The sequence below is a fragment of the Rattus norvegicus genome, chromosome 7 (genome assembly GCF_036323735.1).
Source record: "Rattus norvegicus strain BN/NHsdMcwi chromosome 7, GRCr8, whole genome shotgun sequence".
In the NCBI taxonomy this organism is placed as follows: Eukaryota; Metazoa; Chordata; class Mammalia; order Rodentia; family Muridae; genus Rattus; species Rattus norvegicus.
In genome coordinates this window covers 35,757,449-35,767,486 of record NC_086025.1, presented here as the reverse complement: position 1 = coordinate 35,767,486, position 10,038 = coordinate 35,757,449, and the positions used below count along the sequence as shown (strand labels likewise).

Sequence of the window (10,038 nt, the reverse complement as noted above, 5' to 3'; positions counted from 1 at the left end):
CATAAGCCATTGGTGTTCTGGTCAGGAAACTTTTCCCAGTGCCCATGTGCTCCAGACTCTTCTTCCACTTTCCTTCTATTAGTTTGAGTGTATCTGGTTTGATGTGGAGGTCCTTGATGTACTTGGACTTGAGCTTTGTACAGGGCAATAAGATGGATTGATTTGCATTCTTCTACATGCTGACTGCCAGTTGAACCAGAACTACTTGCTGAAAATGCTATCTTCTTTCCACTCGATGGTTTTAGCTCCTTTGTCAAAGATCAAGTAGATCAATTCTATCCCATTGATCTACCTGCAGTCTCAGTCCTTTTAATAACTGCTATTACAAACCGTTTAGGGTAATTAAGTAAATCAAACTCATAGTCATGTTAAATAGTAGTCTGGGATTATTACAAAATGTCTACCTTGGGTTGAACAGATAATTGGTAGCTGGAGACAAACAAATGATTGTTCAGATATGAAGAGACGGTCTTCAAAAACATCAGAGACTCACAGAATATGGCATTTAAACATAATTTTATAAATTTAAGAATTTTTTAAATTTTATTTATTTATTTATTTATTTATTTATTTATTTATTTATTTTTACATCGAGACATGTTGACTCCTGACAATACCCCATTTGATTTGAGAAAGGATGATGAGCATCAAAAACCTCCACATGGAGCTGTTCAAATTGTGGCAAGCTAGCTACTGGGCAAAAAAGAAAATGCTCCAACTTTATCTGCAGACAAAATGTTGCCCAAAATGGACAAATGGGCACAGGATAGTCAACTGCCAAGCTTTGCCAAGACAGGGTAAGCAAGTCCTTCATAAGTCCTGCTTTGAATAAAGTCTGTCAGACATTCTGGGCCAGAAGGCTGAGGATAGATGCTCCATTATAGAGAATATTGGAAAGTGTCCATGTGATCATTTTTATATTTTTTGTATCTGTCATTTTTATATTTTTTGGAAGCTGCTTTCCTAGGCTTCCTACATTGTCAGGTAATATTTATTCCTTCTCAGTTCTCTGATGGGGTTGAAGACTAGATAGTCATATTCCTACTATAAGCATAAGTTGTTTAGGATTTAAGAAGATGTTTTTAAGTTAATAATAAGTTAGGAAAAATTGATTTAGATACAGAACTCTGAACTCACCAAAATAGGGGAGATGGTAATATACTTTATCAAGTTGCCAGATATGAATGGACTGGACATCTTGAATATAACTCTTACTAATACTTTCATAATTGTTCCTACTGTACCTTGTGTATTATTATAAGAGAAAGGGTCCCTTTATTTGACATAAAAAGGGGAAATGTTGGGGTTTGGTCTTTTACTATGTAATCCTAATACTGGTCCTCAAGTTCTGACTGACTCAGGAATGAGAGAATCTTCATATACACTAAGTAATCCTATGTGATCTTGCTCTTTAATGTAAAATTAATTTATTGGTTGAATAAAGAAGCTGACAGCCTATACCTGGGTAAAAGAGAGGTAGGTGGGGTTTGGACTCACAGGCTTTGGGTCTGAGAAGGACCATGAAAGAGAGAGAGAAGAAGAGAAGAGCTGGTGAAGAGAGAAGACTCCATGTGGTAGGTAAGTCATGAAAACATGGCCATGAGGGCTGGCCAATAGAAGTTAAGAGAGTCCCAGAAGGAATATGTCAAGTCATATCTAGGGGCCACTGGCAGGGAAGTAGACATAATAGCATAGAGGGTAGATGGCCAGCTCTAGTGCTGTAAAGGCTTTTATAGAAATATAAAATACAAATATGTAAATATAAAAGCATTGGGCCTTTAATCTGGGAACTGAATGGCCAAAGGCAGGGTAAAACCCCCTGATTGAGATAATTTACTTCAGTACCCACCCAGACTCTTTATTTCTCATACCAAAGGTTAGAGCATCCTGCCTCAAGACTAAAGCCCCTTTCTTTTTTTTTTCTTTTTTTTTTTTTTTTTGGTTCTTTTTTTTTTTTCCGGAGCTGGGGACCAAACCCAGGGCCTTGTGCTTCCTAGGTAAGCGCTCTACCACTGAGCTAAATCCCCAGCCCCCTAAAGCCCCTTTCTAAGTTTTTTTGTTCTCCTTTGCTTTATTTGACAAGACAGGTTTCTCTGTACAGCCCTGGCTGGCCTGGGACTCACTCTGCAGACTAGGTTGGCCTCGATATCAGAGATCCACATGCCTCTGCCTCCCCAGTGCTAGTACTAAAGGCAAGCGCCACCATAGCAGGTCCTGTTCTAGTTTTTGTTCTTCCTCCTCATTTACTCTTTTCCTAGTGATTTTCTTTCTTTTCAGTAGTGTTTCCTTTACATTTTGGACTGATTCCCATCACTTGTATGTCATAATGCAGTGTGGCATCTCAGCTCATACAATCATCGTACACTGCTCGATCTCAGTCCCCTTACTAGCCTCAGTTATTAGGGATTTTCTTAATGTCCACATATGAGAGAAAAAATATGTAATACTCACCCTTCTGTGTCTGCCTTATTTTACTTAGCATACTGTTCTTCAGTTTTGTGTTTTTATGTAGATGGAATTTCCTTCTTTTTTATTGAACAGTATATAATTATATATATATTTCTGCATCTATTTACTCATTGCGTGTTACCCAGTCTGATTCCATGCAGTAGCTGTTCGGTCATAAAACACGTGAGTATGCCTTTACTGTGCTTATTTTATTTCTTTGGATACATGAAGAAGTGGGACAGGTGGATCCTGTAAAAGAAATATTTTCAACGTCCACATTGTTTTCCATAATGATTATGCTAATTTACAGTCCTATTAACAGTTATTCTCCCGCCCCCTTGTCGTTTGCCCTGAAGTTACCTGTATTTTGATGCTAATTCCACTGCCCCAAGGACAGCTGCCTAGTCACAAATTTAGAACTCAGGTGACTTCACCAGAACCACCTCCCCACTGAATTTGTAAAGTACAGGTGAGGGGCAGATACAGGATAGAAGGAGGCCTATCATTGGAGGAGAAGGAAGGATGGGCGGGAGAGAAGTTTGAAGGAAGAGGAGGAGACTAGAACAGAGAGGAAGAGACAGGGGAGGGAGAGAGGGGAGAAGCCATGGCAGGTGATGTTAAGATTCTGCTCTGTGTATTTACAGGTTGTTATTGATGTTCCCAAGGGATGGATGGTACTGGGCTTTGTATGTTTAGGTGGGCAATTATATCTTACCAATTGGGTCAAAGATTATTGTGGTGTGTGTTTTTTTTTTTTTTTTTTTTTGTTCTTTTTTTCGGAGCTGGGGACCAAACCCAGGGCCTTGTGCTTCCTAGGTAAGCGCTCTACCACTGAGCTAAATCCCCAGCCCCGGTGTGTGTTCTTTTATGTGAGGGTTTGAGTATAGGAAAGCATGTGGCTGGGATGTGTTTCTGCCAAGGTATCTAGCAGATATCTTGGGGCACCCACTGCGGTGTGGACCTAGCAGGGTAAAAGACACCAGTACTCTTTTACTTTTATATTTTTACAACACCCCCCCCCCTTTTCTTTTATTCCACAGCAGACAGTCTAGATTTTCACCACTATTTTCCATTGCATCTTCATCAGATTAGAACGGACACTCCTCCACTGCTGGTGGGATTGCAAACTTGTACAACTACTTTGGAGATCAATTTGATTGTTCCTCAGAAAACTCGGAATAGTTCTATCTCAAGACCCAGCTATACCACTCCTGAGCATATACCCAAACGATGCTCCATCATCCCACAAAGACACATGCTCAACTATGTTCATAGCAGCTTTATTCATAATAGCCAGAAACTGGAAACAACCTAGATGTCTCTCAACTGAAGAATGGATAAAGAAAATGTTAATATATCCACACGATGTGATACTACTCAACTATTAAAAACAAAGACATCATGAATTTTGCAGGTAAATGGGTGGATCTTGAAAATATTCTGAGTGAGGTAACCCAGTCCCAAAATGACACATGCAGGGTATGTATTCGCTCATTAGTGGACATTAGCCATAAAATACAGGATGGCCCTGCTACATCCCACAGATTCAAGGAGGCTGGACAGGAAGGAGGACACAAGCAGGGATGCTTGAGTCTCACTTAGAAGGGGGAATGGAAAGGTCAAGGAAAGTAGATGGAATAGGGAACTGGTTGGGAGAGGGGATTGGAAAGGGAGTTTTGGGGTTTGGGTTGAGTTTAGAGTGGGTCAGGGGGGATGGTTGGATGGCCATGAGAATAAATGGAAATCTGCAACCAACGCGGGGTGGCGTATGGGGCACCTCCAGGAAGGGGCAGAGACCAGAGACAGGGGATGCACCCAAGAATCAATGGGGTATGTCCTTAGCTGTGACTCACAGCACTGGGGATATGGGGCCTGGGGAGACTGCCTCCTGTGGCCAGGCAGGAACCCCAGGGAAGCAATAGGGACATCAACCTACACACAAAACTTTTGACCCAAAACTTATCTGTCTATAAGAAATGTAGGGATGGGAATGGAGCAGAGACTGCGGGAATGGCCAACCAATAACCAACCCAACGAGAGACCCATTCCACAGACAATCACCAGTCTCTGGCACCGTTAATGATGCTCTGTCATGCTTGCAGACAGGAGTCTTGAACAGCTGTTCTCTGACATGTTCCACCCACCAATTGACTCAGACATATACCAACTATGCCAAACAGTAGATGAAGCTTGGGGAGTCTTATGGGAGAATAGGAGGAAGGAACAGGATAAGAACTCCAAAAGGAAGACTAACAGAATCAACTAATCTGGACCTTTGGGGCTTTCAGAGACTGAACCACCAACCAAAGAACATTCATGGGCTGGACTAGGCCTCCCTACACATATGTAGCAGGTGTCAGCTTGGTCTTTATGTAGGTCTGGAACAATTGGAGCACAGGGACAGAGAAGGGGCTCTCCTAAAAGCTGTTGCGTGAATGTGGGATATGTTCTTCTGGCTAGGCTGCCTTGTCTGGCCCCAGCAGGAGAGGAAGCATTGAGAGGGTTCAAGTAAATAAGTAAAAAGTAAGTTAAAAATATGAAAAATAGGGGCTGGGGATTTAGCTCAGTGGTAGAGCGCTTACCTAGGAAGCCCAAGGCCCTGGGTTCGGTCCCCAGCTCCGAAAAAAAAAGAACCAAAAAAAAAATATGAAAAATAAAAAAATAACACTTTAGGTTTCTCTTATCCTGAAAATCATATTTCCCTATCTTTCTTCCTTTTTCTTTTCTTTTTCTTTACTTCTTTTCTTTTTTTTATTAAGTCAGGGTTTTCTCTGTGTAGCCCTGGCTGTCCTCAAACTCATTTTGTAGTTCAGGCTGGCCTTGAACTCAGCTATCCACTTTCATCTGCCTCCTAGGATTAAAGGCACGTGCCGCCACCACCACCCAGTTCTCTATCTCATTTTTGTCTTTCCCTTCTCATTCGTTCTTCCCATTTTAGTATTTATGGTAAGGCCTGAAAAGGTTATCACAGAGATAACAGATATTTCATCTCAACTCTATTATAAAGCCCAATTTATGTACAGTGTAATTATTTTAGGTGTGCTGTGGTTGGCTCTGCCTGGTAAACTACTTCTTTGGAGATCTAATCATCCCATGGAAATATGGCTTAGTGCATGAGATGACTGACATCCCAACTCCACATCCCCCACCCCCATCCCCGGGAGTGGGCACTAGAGCACTAGATCTAGGACAGGGCAGAATCCTACAGCAAGATCATATGAAACAAAAATGGGTAGATCACATGAGCCAGTCAAAATCCTTTCCTATACTACCTTCCACAGGGTCTCAGGTATTCTTCCTGTCAGGGCATTTTTCTTAGATTTCTGCTAGCCACCTTGTTTAGTCTGTGGAAGAAGGCATGGATAACTCATTCCATCCCTTGATCACTGATCTTATTATGTAGATATAAAGACATATAGAGATGTCTCAAGTACACGAACTCTATCCCACCATTCTGCTTTTAAATCTACTTTAAAAAAATTCTGCTTCCTTTAGATTCCTGACTTTACCTACTCTCCTTTTAAATTTTAAATCTTGAAATCCACTCCAGCCCTGTGCTTTGATTTTTCTAGCACCCATCAGGGTGTCTGATGATTGACATACAGGTCTTCCACAGACCACCTTAAGCTGTCGATTAAGGTAAATTGAAAAGTGTCTCAGTGGGGTGTGTGTGTCAGGAATCAGTATTCCTACGGTTTTGAAGGCTAGATTTGGGTACCAGCTTAAAGGGGAGCTGATAAAACTTAGAAACATCTAACAGACTGAGATGAGAATTCTGAAGCAAATCTTGATAAGGGAAAAGCTGTCTGATGAGTGGGTTACACGGGCCTCTGTCCTGAGGAACTGGCTGTTTGAGAAGCTACAGTTAGATAGGTATGGAGGAAGTTCTTAACAATAAAGGTGTTGATGCTGTGTTACCTCCCTGAGCAAGACTGACTGGAACAAATAGTTATGAAGTCATGCTGATGTAGGCGGCTTTGGTCCTTACCCTGAATTGAGGAATGTGGCTGTAGGCAGTCTCAGTCCTCGTGACACACCTGTATCTGTGTCACCCCTTCCCCAGCTCTGTCCCTGTGCTCCATGGGTTCTGGAGGAAAAGCTCCCTGTCTGTGTTTGTCACCACGTAAGTCAAAGAGATACCTGGTAGATAGCAGGTACCCAGTTGACGCTTGCTGTATTATCGAGACCTTGGGCAGTGGTCTGAGTGGACAGGTGGGGAGTGGATGGGTTAGGGGAGGACTCAGAGCTCCTTTTGGCTTCTGTTTAGATTGGGAGCAGCCTTGAGAATTTCAAGGTGAGCTTCGGAGAAAATAAGGGCTCCCACTACAGAGTCACTGAGCCTTCATGGAATGCAGTGGCGACAGAGATGTAAACTTTCCAGGTTTTGTTTGTTCAAAGTGGCTTTTAAAACTCAAAGCAATGTGGAGGGCTCTCGTCAGTTCACAGGTAGCTTATTTCTGTCCTCATACGGTCATTCTCGATTGTCTGTGTAGAGACAGGTCTGTCCAGGGTTTCCTGCTCTTCTTATAAGGACACCATTTCCTTTGCTTCAGAGCCCCAATCTTATGATCTCATTTAACCTTAATTACCTCTGTGGAAGCTCTATCCTTAAATACATCGCACTGCAAGTTAGGACTTCAACATTTGGGAAGACACAATTCCGTCAGTCATCCATTGATTTATCAGAGAAAATTTTGCCTTGGTCTGTCTGGGGGAAGACAACAAGCATTGAGTTGTAGATGTGATACTGAATGCATCCAGAGAGTCTTCTGTGTGCTAAGTACTTTCTAAGAGCTCAATTAACTCATTAAACCTCATGCTGTCCGTCCAAGCAACTGCTTTAATCATCTCCATTTGCAGATAAGGAACATAAACACTGAGTGAAAACTGCTTGTACTTAAGTGAGCTCCAGTAGGCTACCCAAGTCTAACTTTTCTATTCTGGGTAGTTTTGGGTTAAGAAGATAGAGATATAAAATGTTGTTTCAAAGAAATTCATATATCTTCCCAACCTATTCAACTGGGTACCAAATTGCTTATCAAAGGGACACTCATCAAAAGCCACTTCGAAATCCAGGCCTTGCTGAACTTGCCAACTCCCAAGCCTTATTAAACTGTGACCATCCATATCAGATCCCCCACGCTGACAATTTCATCGTAACACAAGCTTTCTACGTCTAACAGGTGCGTACCTCTGAGGTTCTTTGAGAATTAAAAGTCTACCACGGAGCCACTCTTCCTTGCTTCATGAACATAAACCTGGTTTTTTTAGTGACTAGGGAGTTACCTTAGTGATCTTTTCGCAGAGCAGTCAGACAAGAGAACCAAAAGATGGATGCCTTGTGCCAGGTACTTTGCTATGTGCTTTTTGATTTTGTTTAGACGATGAGGTAAGGTTGGGATAGTTAATCCAGAGGTGCGTGGATCAACCCTTGGCTGGAGGAAGTGAAGGTTCAGGAACTTTAAAGCAATAATCTTTGTATGTGTTAGACAGCTTGTCACTAGAGTTGAATTCAGCATGTGGCTAAGCTAATGACAGAAGAAAGATACTTAAGTGACTGTTGTCCAAATTGTCATCCAGTCTTGGTCAGGTGAGGATTCTGAGTAGAGTGGAGAAGCCCCCAGGGTCTTACTAAAGCATTGGATTTGGTTCACAGGTGGATTTACACACTGCCTTCGTCTTTACTGGTGATTGGAATTTGGGAAACTAGCTTCCTTACTCTTCCAGAGCCAACTGCACAATGGACATATTAGTACTGATGTTACAGAGTGAATATGAGGACCAAGTAGGAACAAGGGTGCAAGGTTTGCCAGAGGGCAGGTAATTGGTGGTCTTGTCATTGTCATAACTTTCTGTAAAGTTTTAGGACTTGGACGGACAGAAGACATGATCATTAGTATACTTGATGACAAGTGGAGATGAAAAGACAAAAATTGTGCACATCAAGAAGAGAATTTAACATTGGGTTTTCTGCATTAGCTATCCACCCCTGCCCTCACCCTCCCACCCCCCTAATCCCAGTTACCTTGACGATTGAGGTCATTTTCTCTGAACACATTCTCTTCTTGGATGTTAAAGTGCCATTTGACACTGTGTTTAGGGACACTGCCTAGGCCGGGGTGGGGGAATTGCCACAGAAGCTTGACCTTAGAAGGTTGAGACTCTGGAAGCCTGAGAGAGATGAGATCTGTCAAAGAAACGCTTAGCGTTGGTATGGGATGCGTAGGAGGCTGTACTCTTGTTCTCTAGATGCTATCACGGGTGATGTAGGAGAAATGATCTCACTCAGCCCAAGATCATTCCCTTCCAAATGTGCTCATCCCATCAGCAAGCAAGACCTGTACTGAAGCCAGCAGGGGCGTGGTACAGAGTCCGGCATTTTTTGCATGCCATGCTGGTTTGATGTTTGAACTCTAAAGGTGGAGACTGTTGGGGGCAGCAGGGCAGACAGTCTTCTGATGATTTCTCTGCCTTCAAACTGAGGTCTACTCTGTGTCACCCGTGCTTCCAGGTCCCCGGCCGTATGCGGGTCAGCTTATTCAATACGTCACAGGCATCTCCCAGGTCTTATCTCCTTTACTGAGCTCTTTTGTGGCTTCCTTGTATTTTATCAATAAGTATAACTTTGGGGGAAAATATTCTTTTTAAAGAGTGATGTGGCTTTTGACTGAATAGGTGAACAGAGAAGTGTACAGTGAACCCATGATAATAAGTTCAAAGTTGTGATCACAAGGGTAAGAAGCAGGTTGAACAAAGAGAATGGTGGACAGCTTTGATTTTAATAATGTGGGTTTAAATAGTAACTAGGTATCCAGAGATATCTCTTCACACAAGCACACACATCCTGGAGAAGCTTAGGAGAGTACGAGGTTAAAAACATTGGATTTTTCTTTTATTCTGGTATTTCTTTTGAGAAGTTGAACAGTTTTTAGACGCCTCCCCAACTCCCCAGAAAAGAATTCTTAGACTGACATTAGAAAGTTATACAATGGACTATCGTTCGTATTTCTTACACTCATCTCCAGTATTTTTATTTTTCTGTGGTTTTATTTTTAGGTTAAAAACATCTCTGTCCACACTCTGTGCAATCCACTGGGTTCTAATAAATGTATGTAAAAAAAAAATCTTATCTCAAGAGACAAGAGTGAGTCATTTCTGTGTTATTTAATACCAACCAGTCCTTGCTCGGGAACGAATACAAATAAAAGTTCTTCAAAAGTAGCCCTAAGGCAAGAGCTGAGCCTTTCCAGTATGTGGGGTAAGTATTATTCCTTCCGTAAATGTTTCAACTTGCTGAACGGTATGCATTTCCAAGTTAGAACCTAACGGGGCCTGTTAAGCAATCTTGGAGAAAAAGTGAACACAGCCCTAGAAAACATGAGAACTGCAAAGTTCTTTCTGTCACAGAAGCTTCATGAACATTCCTTAGCACCCATGATGGGTAATGGTTTGGTCAGGGTCTCCACAGGGACACAGAGGTGAATGAACATGAACCTGGGCAAATGTTAGGTTGGAAATTTGCTTAAGATGCAAGGTGTGCAAAATGTTCACACAGGAGGAGCAAGAATCTAGCATACTGACGGCCCCAGG

General features: G+C 42.1%; 1 long non-coding RNA gene across 1 annotated transcript; it reads left to right on the top strand.

Moving 5' to 3' along the window:
• The first annotated feature begins 2,032 nt into the window (after positions 1-2,032).
• LOC134479668 (uncharacterized) lies at positions 2,033-9,692 on the top strand. The gene is made up of 3 exons (XR_010053256.1): positions 2,033-3,862; positions 8,105-8,268; positions 9,505-9,692. It is a non-coding gene; the product is annotated as an uncharacterized LOC134479668 (long non-coding RNA).
• Positions 9,693-10,038: the final 346 nt, after the last annotated feature.